The 18,357-nt window shown below is 30.2% G+C and overlaps 1 protein-coding gene across 1 annotated transcript in view; it reads left to right on the plus strand.

The window, feature by feature from the left end:
* Positions 1 to 3,067: 3,067 nt before the first annotated feature.
* The window catches only part of LOC119615906 (protein espinas), a 99,173-nt gene continuing 83,883 nt past the window's right edge, over positions 3,068 to 18,357 (plus strand). The window contains exon 1 of the mRNA XM_037971919.1: positions 3,068 to 3,633. The gene's annotated coding sequence lies outside the window, so the exon portion shown is untranslated. The remainder of the gene's footprint in view (positions 3,634 to 18,357) is intronic.

Consider the following 18,357-nt stretch of genomic DNA (forward strand, 5'->3'; position numbering starts at 1 on the left):
ATTTTGCATAACAGTTACTTCGCTATTAACCGAGTCTTCAATTAACCGATTAATCGAATTTTCGCATTAGTGAAATTCATAAAAATCATTTAAGGCTCTAACTGCTCAATTAACCGAAAAAGTAATATTAATTATTCGATTATTAACCGATTAAGGTAAAACAACGAGCCAATTTTTACCATGAGATTAGAATATTTTTTTAAAAGACTTGAGCAGCGCTGAATACGAGAGAGATTTTGACGTGAAGTTTGAAGTAATCCCTTTATTCACTGTTATACAATAGAAGTGGTACTAGATCGGCTCAACAAAGTTTTGTTCCGGTTTGGAATCAGTCTATCTAACCGATTAGGATGGAAGTGTAATTTTACAGAGTATTTTTTTCGCATTCCTTCTTAACCAGTGGTAGTTCTAGACCGAATGTACCCACCTAGTAGAATAAAAATATATTTTAGGCTAGGTCACTATCGGGCCTGTTGTGCGCCTGTTGTTGCTAAAAAAATATTGTTCAATGAATGTATAATCTTTCAATGTTTAAAAACTCATCACTCCGAAGATATATAGATCTAATTTCGACGAATGCCTGACATTGGTATAAAAGTGCTCCAGGGTTTCACTGTCCTCAACACATGCTGTGCATTCGTTTGAACCTGCACTTCCAATTTTGTATACTTGGAGCCGTAATCCACTCAGAAAATGTATCATCATACTAACATCAGGCTTGCTCATTTTGAGCAGATGTCCTGATCTCATTAGGATCACCCCATAGGATCATTGTGGTTCTACCCACCATTTCATTATTCCAAAAGGCCTTATGGGATTCTCCCACCCATATTCGTCATATGCGTTCGTCAGATTAAGTGCCTCAAGTTCCCTTCCCTTCAAAGCTAATGCATTCGCCCTTTCGTTGCCGACTATTCCCGAGTGGCCTGGTACCCATATGATGTAAACCTTACATCTGGGAGAGTATTCTGTTAAAGCTTTCTTTCAATCCAATACGGTCTTAGGTTTAACTTTATCACCTGATATCGACTTAATTTCCTTCTCCCCCAATTTATAGCCATCCGCGTATGAACGAATTTCTACAAGTATTTGTTTTAAAATTCCGCTTCTCTGGGATCTGTGTTTCAAAATTTCAGACATATTTTGTATAGTGTACGCGATCGGTCACGCCCGATGATTGTGTATAGCCTTCAAATGTGTCCAGTATACATTGATGAAATGTCTGATATGTGTTTCTATGGATGAAATATCCAGCTTCGCTTCCGGAGCCTTGGTTGACGTAGTGCTCATGGCACCGCTTATACCCAAACAGCATGCACGCTGAACTACTTGTATTAGTTTGATATTTTTTTCCAAAGGAGTTCCAAAGGAGTACACTTTTATAAAGCCAATGTGTCATAGTAGAACTAAGTCCCCATTTTATGGTTCTCCTACATAGCGCCCAGCACTGATGTGCCTTGTTAATCATTTCCGTCTTCGCCGGGTTAACATTAAACCTCTAGGTTGAACCCAGCTCCAAGGTGTGTTCAGAGCCTCTTCAGCCCTCTTACACCAGAAATTTGTACCCTTTCCTACTTACCGTGGTTACCCAGAGTAAAGGGGACAAAATGCCACCCTGTGGTGTACATCTCGCAGCTTATCTATATATTCCTTAACATGTACACAGAGGGAAAAGGAAATATACACGCTTGGTACCAAATTAACACCAAAGAGTTTATAATTTTTCAATAACATCCGTTGTCAAAGTATTTACATACATACGACAACACTATGTAATGTTTACAACGCAACGTTGTCAATATTGCAACAATTCGTTGTTGAAATATAAATTGTATACACATCCGTTGTCTAAATGTTAACAAACGTGGTAAGCTCACTATTGGCAACGGTTTTGTTTGTCAATAGTGAGCTTACCACGTTTGTTAACATTTAGAAAACGGATGTGTATAAAATTTAGGTTTCGACAACGAATTATTGCAATGTGGTCAACATTACATAGTGTTACCGCCAGTGTATACAGTTTGCTATCGAAGGATTCACCTACATATATAGTGGACAACTTCATTCAATGCCGTTTCCACAGATCGTCCCTTTACATAAGGATGTTGCTTAAATTCGAGATCTCTGTCTGGTATACTGCTTTTAACCATACTATCGATTATCAATTCCAATGTATTAAGGAGGATGGACGTAAGACTTATCGGTCGATAGGATTTTGGTGTCGCATAACTGTTTTTCCTGGTTAGGCTATAAATAATACCCTTGCATCCTGCCATTTAATTAGGGTATATGCAAATTGTAAGCGTGCGGTGAAAACCACGTGAAAAAGTGCCGGGAAAATACCATCCGGTCTTGTAGCTTTATAGGACACAAAACCAACCAACCAAAAGGTCCAATAAAATTTAGTAGCTTAATATCAGACCAATTTGATTAAAATTTCTTCTCTTTACAAAAACATAAAAATAAATATACTTCTTGAACTAATATGTATATTTTTTTTTTATTTTGGAAAATAGTGCAAATGTATGAACATTTTTAACCATTATCAAAATTCACTGTTATTTATCCGTGATCTTTAATATGTAAATGATTTTCCAAAAATTTTGTCCATCAAACTTGTTGAATTTAAATTAAAACTGTTTTTATTGTGCATAAATCCACTGAAAATCTACTACAATTTTCTTTTACGAATTTGTGGAAGTTAAGAGAACTAAGTAATGCGCCTGACTGCTTACAACATTTTAGAACTTCAAACAATTTTCCTACGAACTTTTTAACTCTCAAACATTCAATTGTTTACATTGATTCTATGAATGAAATGAAAATTCCACCACTTGTTCAAGTGAAAAATGAAAACAATTTGTGTTTGCATCACAACCATCGTCCTGTAATGGAAGTTTGTGTGTGAGTGTTTGTAAAAAGCTTAAGGTATGGACTATATAGAATTTACCACACACAGACTACATGTCTCCTTTGGGACTGTTGTCAAACAACGTCAACAAAGCACTTGCCGCATCCTTCTGCTGTTCGTTGATTTTTCCAAATCAGTTGCGGTTTGAACGTAAAACATTGCGTTACGTACAGTGCGGAAATTTTATTTTGTTCTATATCGGCCGATTTTTCCTTAAATTCTATTTGATTAATATTAAATTGCTGCTGTGTCATTTGCTATATAAGTACATATGTATGTGTTTCAAAATTAAGTCGTCATAAGCATTTATATGTATGAATTTGTGTAATATTGAGCATTGTATAATTATTTTGCTGGAAACAAGATATTTACAAATAAAAAAAGTGATTTTCAAATATTTATTATTAACACGCTTGCCTGCTCGCTTGTTTGTCTTCGTTCCTTTTGAAATCCTTGCTGCACGTGTTTGTTTGTGATTGTGTTTTCTTTAGAATAAGTGAAGCAACAATAATTTGAAATTAAGAAATAACATTGAAATATATTAAGAAAATATACATATTTTTACTTTAAATTATATTTAAAAAGAAGAAGAAAACCAAGTACTTGTGATTACTTAAATTTATGTGAAGCAAATATTGAGTTGTTCCATTATAACACAATTTGGAATTTTACCCTTTGGATTTATATACTCATTTAAACAACATTTTGGATTACAGTAAATGGTAAGTCTGTGATTAAAATTCCAAAATTAAGCTTTGTTGCAAATAATTCTTGAGAGTGGAATAGCACACTTTTAGGCATAATAAGAGTAAAAGTGAAATAAATTATGTAAATATGTATCCAAAATTAATTGATTCAGTTTAATTAACGAATAAAATATGAAATTATTTTACACTTGAACAATCTTCGTGAAAGGTAAATTTTCAGAGAATAGTTTGAATGCGTTAAAAGTTATTATCCTGTTCTGATTCGTATAACACCAAATACTATTAAAATTAATATGGAATACTTGAGTTAAATGTGTGAACAGCCTCCACCACAAGAAGTGATCATATTGGTTCTATATAAGTTTATAATTCCCTGTGTAACAATGAGAAATAACCATCACACACCCAACAAAGTATATATAAATTTCCACATGAAATTCTAAGCCGATTTAGTTATGTCCGTCATGTTAAAACGAACAACGGAAATTAATGAAATTTAAGTTGGTCCAAAATAAACTAAAAACTAAGAATTAAAAAATTTTTCCTCTTTCTTATCATTCGATTTGTTTTTTACAAGAATGAATTGTGTATAACATCGGGATCATCGGTTTTTAATTTCTTATAAATGCCTTTCATACAAAATTAATATGATCTATTTGAGAAGGTCAAAATTTAGTATGACATTGAAATATGAAAGAAATTATGGAAATCCAGAATAAGCATCCAAGCATAGAAATTTTCAAAAGATCTTGCAGTTATTTAGACAAATTGGAGTTCTTTAGAGAAATTTTATAATTCTCTGGACGGAATAGGCGGAAAATATAAACACATCTCGAGAAGATTTACGAAAAATACGCTTACATAATTAGATTATCTTTTATGCTACAAGAGTGGAGAATAGGCCATTTTTTCCCAAACTAGTTCTTATACATTTTCTTTAATAGCAACTAAAATTTCTTTGCGACTATAACAAATTTTACTTGATCTGAAAATGTGAACTTAATGCGTAAGTGTGTTAAATAAAATTTGGCTCATTTTAGTAGACAATGCCCCTATCAGCCATATCAAAAAAAAAAAAAAAAAAAAAAAAAAACGCAAAGCTCCGATTATTATAATGGCTTTATATTTATATAGATCTATATATTCCTTAAATATATTCAAAGTCATCTTACTATCAGTAACGTCATAGTGGGCAGTTTTATTTATAGCTTTAGGAACTTTGGTATTTGTATATAATAAATAAAAAACCGATAACGGAACTATTTTAGAAAGATTTTAATCTATAATGTATGTATGTCCAAAATTTTGTTCCGATATCTCTAGCTGTTAAAATTTTACATTAATTCAAATTTTATATTTGTGATTTAAAAAATTTCTATATAACGATTTTTTCACTTTTTCGTAAATTATATTTCGTTATATATCCCTAAGTCATTATGTTTCTTATCTTTGGTGAGTCCAATTTTATTTAAAATTTAGAAATGTTCATCTAAGACCCAACAATGTATGTATATAAGTATGTATATTCTGGGTCCTTGTGAAATTCTGAGTCGATTTAGTTATGTCCGTCTGTCTATCTCCCTGTGTAAAACACGTTCACGTTAAAACAAAGCAAAGGAAATCAACTAACTTCAGCAAAAATATTCATTATTGTCCTTAGCAGTTTGATAATGAAAATCAGCATAATCGGTTTACGGTGTAAAAAATTATGAGTGCAAATTTCAAACTAAATTTCTCGAAAAAATTAAATTTTTTCTAATTCTTAAGTAGTTTTCTCAGAAACTATCAAAGATATTTCTATTTTTGGTTGTTATTAACCATGTAGATCTGTATCGGTCCATTATTGGTTATAGCGGCCATATAAGGTTCACTTCCGACATTGATAAATAAAGCTAACGTATAAAATTCGACTCGAAAATTTTTAGTGATTATATAAAAAACACTGCAAAATTTTTCCCGGATAGGCCCGTAATTGGTCTAAATTCTTAATTTCATTGACAATTAAAGTAATAGGGATAAAATCATACATAAATATGTTTTTTGTATATAAATCACCATACTGAATACTTTCCGGATCGTTCCAAAATAAATAGGTAAATCATTCTGCTAAAATGTTTTCGAATTGGCCCATAGCTCGATATAAGGTCATCAACATTGTTTCGAAAATCACTTAAAGCGAACGCAGTTCATTAAAAAACATAGACATTGGGCTAAAACTAGACTGAAATATGTTTTGTAAATAATGATTCCTTAATTTTTTGGCATCGGCAAAATGCACCGAATCGAACTTAGTTCTACAATGCATATAGAAACTACTAAATGATATTACAAAACAATTGTCGACTTATTTAAAAAATTTTATAGTTAAATGGGTTTTAATAAAAAGTAACTTGCTAGGGGAGGGGATTTAAAATTCGCCATATCCGAATAAAGCACTCTAACTTGTAATAATTAAAAAAATATTTTTAAAACCTTAACATATTTTTAGGTATTTTATCTTTAAAATAAGATATAACACTAAAAAACTAAATACGAATAGCGATTTCTCAGACCCTTTAAAATTACGCTTATTTGAGCAAAATTTAAATAATTTAAGGAATTTGAGTATTTTTTCTTTTTTAAGGAAAACTAATTTTCTTTCCATGTATTCCATAAATTGTGCTATTCTTGGCACGATATTTAGTGTAAATTTACTATTAATAAAAGTATAAAATCGGATAGAATATATGCATACATACATATCCTGCAAAAAGTGGGTAAATAAAATAATGACTTAAGATGCTACTGTGTTAGTAAATTTTAATGGAAGTTTTTACTGGGTACATTTAATTAAAATAATAATAATCAAAATATTTTAGTAATTGAAGTAGGAGAAGGTAAGAACATACATATGTATGTATGTAGGCATGTATGTCTGTTTGTTATAGTTTACGTATAAATAGTTTAATAAAGTTTTTAAAAATATAAATTCTAAAAGCCATTGAAAAAAATCGTAAGTGGCACTATGAATATTAATTTTCTAATTTAAACCATAAAAAATTACACTTCCTGTTTCTTGTTATCCTAGTTTCCAACGAAACCAAAATTGAAGTAATAAATTATTAAATTTAATTAAATGACAACGACAATGTCACAAAATATTACAGCTACCGACTCCTATATGTGCATAGACATGTGTATGTGTATATTTCTATGTGCGGTTACTTTAACATAAACACACGGGTGAAGGAGTTCATAAAGGATAATAATGGGCTAATAACTAAAGTCTGAGAAAAAAAATAACTGGTGAAAAAATAAATGTCAGTTTCATTAAAATTACACGAAGAAAGCTGTGTGCGTGCAAATATGCATGTATTTAACATTCATATACACAAACTTACCCGACTGTTTTACAAGGAGTCAATGTAGTCTTTTGAAATTTTTGAATATTTAACATTGTGACACATATGTACATACATATGTATTTACTCTTTGTAATGCGTAAAATCAGTCAGTCATCTCATTAGTGTTCAGTAATCTAGACAGAAGACCCTTTAAAGATGTTAAATATTGCTTAGTCAATTATCCACTTATAATAGAAGTAAGTATGAAAGACTTTTAAGGGTTAGTTGAATACGACATGTCGCGACATGTTTAACCATCGTGATCGTAATATAATGCCAGGTAATTCAATTATCATGAACTATGTATGTAGCTAAGGACAGTAACACCGAACTGCAGGGTTTTCAAACATATATATGCATACAAATATTTTACAGTTTATAATGAATTATCGTGGTGGAGTGGGTGTAAAAGTTTTTGTGTGTTGAGATAATTAGGAATTTAATTATTTATAACAACAACAACACACACACTCATATAACAATATAAACATTGCATATGTACGTTTATGCACACATCCATATGAAGACAATACCTGTCTTTGAAGAAGATGATGATGAAATTTTAAATAAATTAAAATGAATCTGAAAACACCTTTTGTTTCCTGTTTGAACACACTTATACTTTTTATTTTATGCTTCTTTGTAGTGTTGATTACCAAAGAGTAGGAACTTTGATCCATAAAAGATTATTTTCGAAAACAATGATTATCACAAATGATGTCAAAGCCAACAACAATTTATTTAATAATAACAAGATGAAATATTATGATTATGTTTAATTTAAATAAATTTTTAACTTTATAATGAATGTTAAGAGTTTTTGTTATAAAATTGAGATAAATATCGAACTTATCGTTACTATTTGAGCGGATAATTTAGTTAATATAAATGCCTTAAGGTATACTATACTTTCATTCTTTAACTGTACTTACTGTACATGTCAGATAGAAAATATTGTTATTTTACTATGTTGTTAGTGGTGAAAATAATACGCATTACTTTGTCCAAGGGGCCGACTTAGTTAATAAAATAAGCGATCTTATCGAGAACACATTTCGATATAGAAATTAAAAAATGTTGAGTTAAGAACATATTTTGGGTTTGAATATGCTATTTAGCAGGCTTGGGGGTAATGACTACATTTTCAATTACAATTACATTTGAAGTAATTGTAATTGAAGCACTATCAATTACAATTACTTATAATTGTTATTGAAGTTTTGCCAATTACAATTACTTGTAATTGTATTTGAAGAATTTACAATTACTTGTAATTGTGAATTTTTTTCCTTATAATTACATGTAATTTGTAATTAGTAATATCTAAATTACAAGTAATTGTAATTGGAAAAACTTCAATTACAATTACAAGTAAATGTAATTGGTTATTTTTCAATTACCCATTAAAAGTAATTGTAATTGACCTTGTAATTAATTACTTTGTGTAATAATTACCCCCCATGCCTGCTATTTTGATTAGTCCGAATCTTAAATACCCACCATCAACACATATCTATAGCAACGGGTAGTTAGATTTTAAAAATCAATTAATTCCAATAAATAAATATATGAAACAACAATGAAAAAGTTATGTTACTGTTTCACAAATACTTCTTTCTCCACAAAGTTTGAAATTTGTGATGTGATCGTATCTTGAATTAAACAATTCATTTCCTTACTGTAAAATTACGATGTAGAATTTGAACTTTTTCAAAAAATACAAAAGAAATATCATTTTGTACAACTAATTTGTTAAAATGATACCAGTGCAAGCTTAGGACATACTCTCCATATGGTACTGGAATAAAACGTATATGCTGTTCATCCATACGATAACCCTTCAGATAAACATCACCCTAAAATAAATTTAAACAAATTATTTCATATTTATATTTGCTCAAATAAAATTGCACATAAAGAAAAATAAGATTTACCATATAAGGACAAGTGTGATTAACATTACTATACGCATCAAAACCAAGCATTTTAAACAATATTACATAATTTGGATACTTTTTACGATTTGCCAGAAATTTACAGCAATCGATAGAGAAATTGTATATAAGAGGCATACGTGCATTGCCGCGTTTATTTATAAATAAATTTAACTGAAATTTATAAAAGTGTAATAAAGCTGATGCTTGAGAAATATTTATAAATGTTTGAAAGAAAAGATTTTAAAAATAAATATTCCGAAACTCACCATTAGATTGTCATTAATAGGTTTTAGCAATATAAAATGTATATTAATTTCACTAACATCTCTTTTAATGGGTTTTACACTGCATTCGGAAAATTTTCCCAAATGTCCATCAATTACTTTGCAATAGAAATTCCTTATTTTCACTTGTCTTGCCTGCAATAGAGTTAATTTAATATAGTACATAAATTCTCTTTTGTATAAAAATCTTCTTACACCATTTCCAAAAGTCGTACTGTATGCTATTGTTAAAGTTATGGCACCGATAAACTTTATTAAATTGAAATTCATGTATTTCAACATTTTTATTAAGATGCCTTAAAAGGAAGTAGGAAAATAATTTTAGAAAGTGTCTTAATATCATGAGGTATCATGTGCATCTAAATTTTGGACCGATACACATCAAATTCTACTAATATAAAATTTGTCTTGTAATTCGTAAGATTGTTTTATTCGGCTATGCCGAATCTTTTTACCTACAATCAAACCGCGTGCAGTAAATGGAATAATCCCCTAAAAACATTGGATTGATATTTGGAAGAGGGCTTAAGGCAATTATGGAAACATCCCTTTCGGATTAACAAAATATTAATTTTAAAAAACTAATATATTTGTCCAACCTTTAAACCATGAATTTAGTAGATAGATTTCGGTTCGTATTATTTGTTTCGGATTTCATCGCTGTATTAGGATTTTTAGTTCAGTCAAAAGTATTTATATCGAATTAAAGTAATTTTCTGAAGGGGGCTTTATATGGGGGTAAGGTCAATTATAGAACGATCATTAAATTCGGTAGAGCTATTTTGGGTTATAAGAAATTTACTTATGTTGAATTTCATAGCTATATTAGCGTTTTTAAGCCAGTTATGTCCGTTAAAGTAATTTTCTGCAGGGGGCTTTATATGGGGTGTAGGGTCAATTATGGACCAATTCTCATAAAATTTGGTAAAGAGATTTTAACTCGTAATAAACTTGCTTGTGTCTAATTTCATCGCTATACTTTTATATTTAAGGCGGTAATGAGCGTTAAAGTTATGTATGGACCGATCCTCACTTATATAGGGGCTATGCGAAAACGTGGATATTGGCCATTTCAATACCAAACAAACCTTACATATAGGAAATCTTTGTGGAAAAGGTTTCCGTTCGGACTCTATCGCGGTTTCAACAGACAGACGGACATGGCTAGAACATCTCTGAATTTAATAAGGATACAGAATATATATACTTTTGTGGGTCTATAACCAATATTTCGATATGTTACGACCTGAATGACAAAATCAATATACCCCCAATCTTTTTTGATGTTGGGTATAAAAAGATTTGTTATAGTATAAGGCTATTATGCTTAAATTTGTTGTGGAATTTATCCCGATTAGACAGTATATTCGACCGGGTATTGTTTAAAAAACTAATTGACTTTGCAAAAACTTCTGATATAACAAAGATAATCGTGTCTATAATGTGTGAACGAGCCTACACCATTACTTTCGGCTTTCACATATCCAAAATTTGTTTATTTTTCTAAATTATCACTTAAATTTTTATACAACTATTTGCTTGAAATATGACAAAATTAAATGGAAATCTATTAATTAATACCTTCTGCTCAAAAACTATACTGTTTAACAATTGTTGCAAGTTTATAAACTGAACTTTTTTTTGTAGATCTTTGTGAATATTTTGAATCAAATTTTATTAGATTATTTTCCTTTACACAACATTAAACAGAACACAGGCAAGTAATTATAACTAGACTATTAAATTTAATTTTGTTAAATGTTATTTAAAATATTTGATTTTATACATACTAGGGTTTCTAATTCAAACCTTGACTAGACTATAGTAGGGAAATAGTGAAAATCGATAACCTCATACTTATAGCCACCGAGGTAGGGTTGGGGGCAATAATTATATAAAGAAGCTTATTACAAGTGTATAGTATTTATATATGTAACTGTAAGTCTATTTTTGGCAATAATAATTACTTGTATACCAATCGGCTCAGAATCATTTTCTTAATCGATAAAGCTAATTCCGTCTGTCCATGCACACGCTACAGGCCTTAATTTTCAAGATAATTTGATGAATAGAGCTCTTTAGCTCATAATTATGTTAAATATTTCTCTACAAAAATCAGCACAACTTAGTTTGTATAAGTCTAAATGTTACTGTAGATGTTCGCTATGGTTGGACTTAATTTGGCCCTAGACCTCATACAAACCCCCCTTCAAAAAATGACTCGATGGCCAATAACTCATTTATAAACAGGGCATAACGACAAAATTCTGCATAAATAACCTTAATGTAAACGTAAATTCCTCTACACAGAGGGAAAAAGAAATATGCACGTCTGGTACCAAATTGACAAAAAACTGTTTATAATTTTTCAATAACATCCGTTGTCGAAGTATATACGTATGACAACACTATGTAATGTTGACAACATTGCAACAATTCGTTGTCGAAATCTAAATGTTAACAAACGTGGTAAGCTCACTATTGACAAATAATTCGTTGCCAACGGATGTGTATAAAATTTAGATTTCAACAACGAATTGTTGCAATGTTGTCAACGTTGACAACATTACATAGTGTTGTCGTACGTATGTATATACTTTGACAACGGATGTTATTGAAAAATTATAAACTCTTTGGTGTCAATTTGGTACCAGGCTTTCCACTTTAACAAAATGTTTAAATATATAAATTAAGGCAAAAACAACTTAAAGGCTTTATTATTAAAAACAATCAACATTTTTACTATACACTAGCTATACCCAGTGTGCTTCGCTACCCTGATCGTAATGGAATAAAATAAATATTGTTATTTTAAATATATATCTGCAAGATCAAAAAGCCCCCTTTTAGAGATTTAGTGTTTCTAGGATCAATATTTATTATAAAAAATACAAGAACTACCTTTTGATGTAAATAGTGTAAATAGTGAGCTTGCCACGTTTGTTAACGTCCGAATATCCAAAAAGTACTAAATTCGTATTTTTATTTTTTCGTTAAGTTATGAAGTAGTCAAAAATATCTTTTGTATGTTCACTGGTTTAAAAGACACACAGGGTGCAAAAAAGTACCAAAATATCGATTTGGATGAAATTTTTTAGAAGAAGGCCAGACACAAATTATCAGCTCTTTCGGCTGGAGTTAGAAGGGGTCAAAGTTGGACCCCCTCCCGTTCCTCGTGACACTCTAATATATAACACATATGCTACATTTTTTACTGGGTTTTTACTAATTTTTAATAAAATAAAATCATGGGGTACATTAAAAAAATAATTATTTAAATTAAATCAAATTTTGGTAAATATTATTGTGCTATAAAATTATATTACTGTGTCAAAATATATTTTAATAAAAATATTATGCATATGTATAAATATTAATGTATTACAAATATAAAAAACCATATACATACGTCTGACCGTAATGACTTAAAAATTGGAACACAAATTATTTTAAAAAATTACAATAATTTAAATGACATTTAACATTATTTACTATTCCATTAAATTAAAACATTAGTTTATAAAAAGTTTCAACCTAATATTAACGCTTTAAAATGAAAAGAATTACAATTTTCAAAATTGTGTTCATTCTACAACTGCTTCTAAATTATCAAGTGCAATGTGTAAGTAATTATTTATAAGTCGTTATAAACATCTAAAATTCCAAATTAAATATTTTAATTCTAAAAGATCTACATTTTTCTGATTTTTCGCAGCGCATAAATGTTAAGTTAACAAATTTTCAATGTAAATCGCTAGATCAAAAAATCGGAGATTTTAAAAAGTGTCTCTTAAAGGCGGTGAAACGAGATGTTACGGAAATATCCGTGCATTTCAGACTACTAAAATCCGTTAATAATACCTCTGTAAGAGTTGCTTTTTGCATATTAAACAAACTTTTGTTTTAATTAAAAAATATATATTTATTAGATTAATTTAAAACTAATTAAACGTGGAGATGTGTCAGCAAAACCAATTTATCAATATAAAGTGGATCTATGCGAATTTCTGCGTAATAAACGTCGCAATCCTGTAGCGGAAATATTTTACAATATGTTTGGATTTACTAAATATTCTAATATGAATCATAGTTGTCCTTATGATGTAAGTTCTTTAAATATTTTTGCATAAAGATCATTACAATTATTTCCATCCATTTAGCATGATTTGATTCTTGATCGCTGTCGTTTAGATACAAAATTATTGAACATGCTTAGTATGGCTCAGGGAGAATATACGATTACAACGATTTGGTATGTTCATCATAGACCCACAATCAGTGTCAATTGTAGTGTTGGTGTTTTTTAAATGTCAATCCTTTTCGCGATCGCTTTATAATACACAGTTTTGGGATACGGTACGATTACTAATGTAAAATCTATATCTTAATGGATTGTTTTTTATAAAAATTCTTTTTCTAAACTAAGTACTTATTTATACGTAATATATATTAACGTTAGATGGAACCATGAGGCTATATATCACTTGCTTATTAATTTTAAAAATAAGTTCTAATGTAGATTGTAGCTAATTTTTTCAATATATAAAGTAAAATATATTTATATTTTATAAGTTTTGTAAACTTTGCTTTATTAATAAAGCAATTAACTGTTCTAAAAATTTTAATTGTTTTGTTGTTTTCAAAAATATTTATATCATTTGGAAAGTTTATTAAAATTATGTTATTCTTACATACAGTAAATTGCATTTTAATTTAACATGACAGGGTTATATTAATTGATGTAAATATGTTATATATATATAAGTTTTGCCATCCGCCGGGAATGCTGTACTGGACCTGTAGCGCACATCTTTTCCGTCATGATGGCCAAGATATATCAATGCCAACTGTAACAGCTCTTTGAAGTCGTTTCTTGGCTGCCATTCCATTAGTTTTCTTTGCAGTTTTGATATTCTCTATTTCTTTTTTGGTCAGTAGTTCCAAAAAATGTTCCCCTATATCGAACTTGGATTTATTAATTTCCGACAATGTCTTGTAGAGGTCCCTATGTGCTTCCAAAATTGCAGTTAAAAACTCCTCTCAACAAGACTTCTAAAACATGGTATCGGCAAGCTCTCGATCTAACATCTGCTCCAGGAGATTGCGCGATTCATTGAGTCTCCCAGTATTTGAGCTGACGAGACCCTATTCCTCTAGACATTCGTACACTTGTTCCTCCCCTGATCTAGTAATTGCAGGAACGCCTGGGAGTTGTTCTTTAGTCCCATGTCATATCAGATACCTGGTAGTAGTTTTCCATCCCACTGCACGCAAAAAGCCTCGTTTTGGGGTATCCTAAGACTGTCCAAAACATTTTTAAACTACATAGTTTGGTTTTACCTGCCTGGGGTCTCCGGTGATACAGTATGAGGAAAAAATATACATTGTTGTGTGTCTAAAATTAATGGTGTATTTAAATGAAATGAGATTCCAAAGTAAAGTATTCGTCCATAATAAGCAATAATAATAAAAATAACACATCTTCGCTCTCAGGGGCACCTAGACAAGTTTTAGGGACATTAGCTTTTTTCGGTTTCAGTACTAGTTGCGGATTTATTGCGTTGAATATAAAATATTATAAAGAATATGGTCTTTAATTTGATGTATGACACGGGCAAATAGCTTTAGCAGTTCTAGAGATATGGGTCGCCAAACTGCCATAAAATCGAAATTTTCAAAACTTTAAGGCCCCAATGGCACGTGTTAACATCTTTTAATCGTGCTCAAACTTTGGCAATCTTAAAATCTAACAAAATGGAACATTTTAGGGGGGTGCCCCCTAAAGAAATCCGACATCGCCATATTTGAGGCGTAGTTATTTATGTAGAATATCAGCAGTATCATTAAGACTTATATAATACTAAGTTTTGCCAATTTTTGAAGCGATACAAGAACATTTAATATATTTAGTAGAATTTACTCCATGGAAGTACTGATGATTTTAGCATATGCTTGTCATGAAGAAGTGATGATTTTAACACATACTTGTCATAGGAGGGATGTCCTTTTTATTTGATTCCAAATTCACTACTTCTGAAGTCATTCTCAAGAAGTAATTTTATGCTCTTTTTTGGAAGTTATTCGGAACTGAAATTGTGGAATACAAGTAATTTGACTTAAATAATATTAACATTAATAAGGGTAATAGATACATTAAAAAGGACATTGTAAGAACAATGTCCTTTTTATTTGATTCCAAATTCACTACTTCTGAAGTCATTCTCAAGAAGTAATTTTTATGCTCTTTTTCTGGAAGTTTTTAGGAACTGAAATTGTATTATTATAGAATACAACTAATTTGACTTAAATAATATTAACATTTATTAAGGGTAATGATACATTTAAAACAGAAGCCCAAAAATACAATTTTTTATCTCACAAAAATGTAAGAACAAAAAAAATTCTTCATCATTGAAAAAATATGATTATTTTCGCTTCTTCTAGTGGTGATAAATACTAGAAGTGGTGATAAATGTTCTTATGGAAGTACTTCGCTTTCTTTTTGCAGGGAATGGACCGATTTGTGATTCTGAGCCGATTGGTATACTTTAAGGTGTTACAAACATCAGCACAATCGCATAATACCCTCCCCACTATATAGTGATGTAGGGTATAAATAGTAAATGTCATTAAACTTTCAAAGAACGTACATAAATATGATGTATGATTTTATGTTTCTATAAACGTATCTTTTTATTTAGATTAAGATATATTTATACTTAGATCGACTTGAATTGCTGGTCTACCGTAAAAAAACCAAGTGGAAAATAAAGTATATTCGCCCTGGGCGATCGAAAGATAAGTTAAGGGTTTTGTATTAACACGGCAATTTTTTATAATTATATCATGCTGCGAAACAAATTTTAGACTTTAAAAAAATTTAATTTGAAGAATTTGAAAAAATACTTACATCATAGGGACAAGTATGATTTATATTTGAATATTTGAGAAAATCAAAAAAATTGAAAAATATCTGTGCCAAAGGATTTCGACGTTTATTGCGCATAAATTCACATGCATCCACCCGATACTGATAAAGGGATCTTTGTATATCGCTGCGTCTTCTAAAACTCACTTTAATCTGAAGGAAAAAGAAAAATATTTCAATGAGAAATATTGAATATGTTATGAAATGGAATAAAAAAATACTGAAGTATTATTGAGGGGTTTCAATATTAATTTAGCATAAATAGAAATTTCAGTTAAATCCCGTTTAATAGCTTTCAATGAACATTGGCGAAATTCAACAATTTTTGTATCTAAAGACGCACAATAAAGATTGGTCAATTTCACATTGATGCGCTAAAATTAAATATAATAAAATTTATAAATTTTAAAATATTTACTTTTTTCGAATTTTTTAAAAACTTACACAATACACAGATTTGTTAAAAAATAATATAAGAAAAAATAATATATTTTTTGTAATGAATGATTTAAACATGTTGACGCTTAATATGAATTTGATTAATGGTTTTCTATATCAAATTGATGAAAGCAGCTTTTAATATATATTATTTAATAGTCTAATTAAACGAAATGAATGGCTATTAAATTGTTTAATTAACTAAACATTTGTGGCCTCCGGTAGGTTAGTGGTTAGTGTTCTAGTCTGGTAGACCGGAGGTGGTGGGTTCGATTCCCACCTGAGGCACTGGTTAAGGAGCGCACAACAGGCCCGATAGAGGCCTAAGTGTATTTCTTCGGATTTGATGTATATTCATCCTCCTTTCAAACTAACTAACTAACTAACTAAACATTTATACAAATTTGTGTTTTTAAACCCTTTCGTATCGATGATATTCGTGTATAATTTTCAGATTTGTTTCTGTCCCAAAACTAAATTTGTACATACATAGATCAGCCAAAAATTTAGAATTGTCTCATTTGTCGCAGGTCAGTCAGATTATCCATTTAGAAATAAAAATTTGTATAGCTGATTACTGCTTCACAGTAAAATACAATTCCTGCACTATTTTTTTTTTTGTCACTTCACGTCACGCACTTTAATTGACAATATCTTAGGACTATTAATTTTGATTGGTAGCCTCTTTATCCTGTACATAGAGCTATTAAAACTCTACATAAAAATTTAAACAATTTAAAATACAAATATGTTTTCTCTAAATATAGGTTGTTATTGGTGCGTGACATGATGTGACAAAAGTAGAATTTTCGGTGGAAATGCCCACATCTATTTGTGCTTAATGAGCATAATAAAGATAATTAGAAATAGTAATTTCTGTTTTAAATCCGATCATTGCACTCTGGGCTTTGAAATTGGTACAATATATCGGAATAACAAAACGGGTTAAAGAATCGTATGCATAGTAGTCCAATAAGAAGTGTACACAGAGGGAAAAAATACGTTTTAAAATTATACACGTAGTACCAAATTGACACCAAAGTATTAATAATTTTTCAATAACATTCGTTGTTAAAGTATGTACGGATAGTTGTCAAATTAACAACAAAAATACACGACGTTATCAAATTAACAAAAAATTAATAAATAATACATGACATTGTCAAATCATAAAAGTAGATTCGATCTACGACTGGTGGCGGCTGACTACGAAAATTTTACATTTTTTATAATATTTATTTATTTATATATTTTTTTCTTCTGAGTATATTTAAAAATTGAACTAAATTAACTAAATTTAATTTTTAAGAAATATTATGGCTTTATTAGAAACAACAAATATTTCCATTTCCATTTAGGAACATTATTTAATTAATGTGGCCTCCCCGAGCGGCTTTCATGAGTTTATTGTCGGTTTGTACTTTATTTTTGATGTTAGTCTATAGGGTGAGGGTGAGAGGCCTTATTTTCACAACATCAGACTTTAATGGCGCATCACAAGAATAACTCTAAAAAGCTCCGATGCACCCATTGACATCGTCTAGTCGGCTGATAACACGATTATACATTATTAATTGACTAAACTTAGTCCCCCGGGGGCACGTTACCTTGATGAAATCTACTACGGGTGGCCAGTTGCCCGCAGGACTTGTCCTGGCTGGTCAGTTGGTTGAGGTTCCTTCGAGATCACGTAGTGGCTGTGATTTAAACCCAAATTCGCGGGGAGATAATGTTGGTTTAAGGACTGATATGTCCAAATGACATATATG

This window comes from Lucilia sericata, unplaced genomic scaffold (assembly GCF_015586225.1).
Source record: "Lucilia sericata isolate MDLA Ls3-8-SP2 unplaced genomic scaffold, ASM1558622v1 Contig000002F_arrow, whole genome shotgun sequence".
In the NCBI taxonomy this organism is placed as follows: Eukaryota; Metazoa; Arthropoda; class Insecta; order Diptera; family Calliphoridae; genus Lucilia; species Lucilia sericata.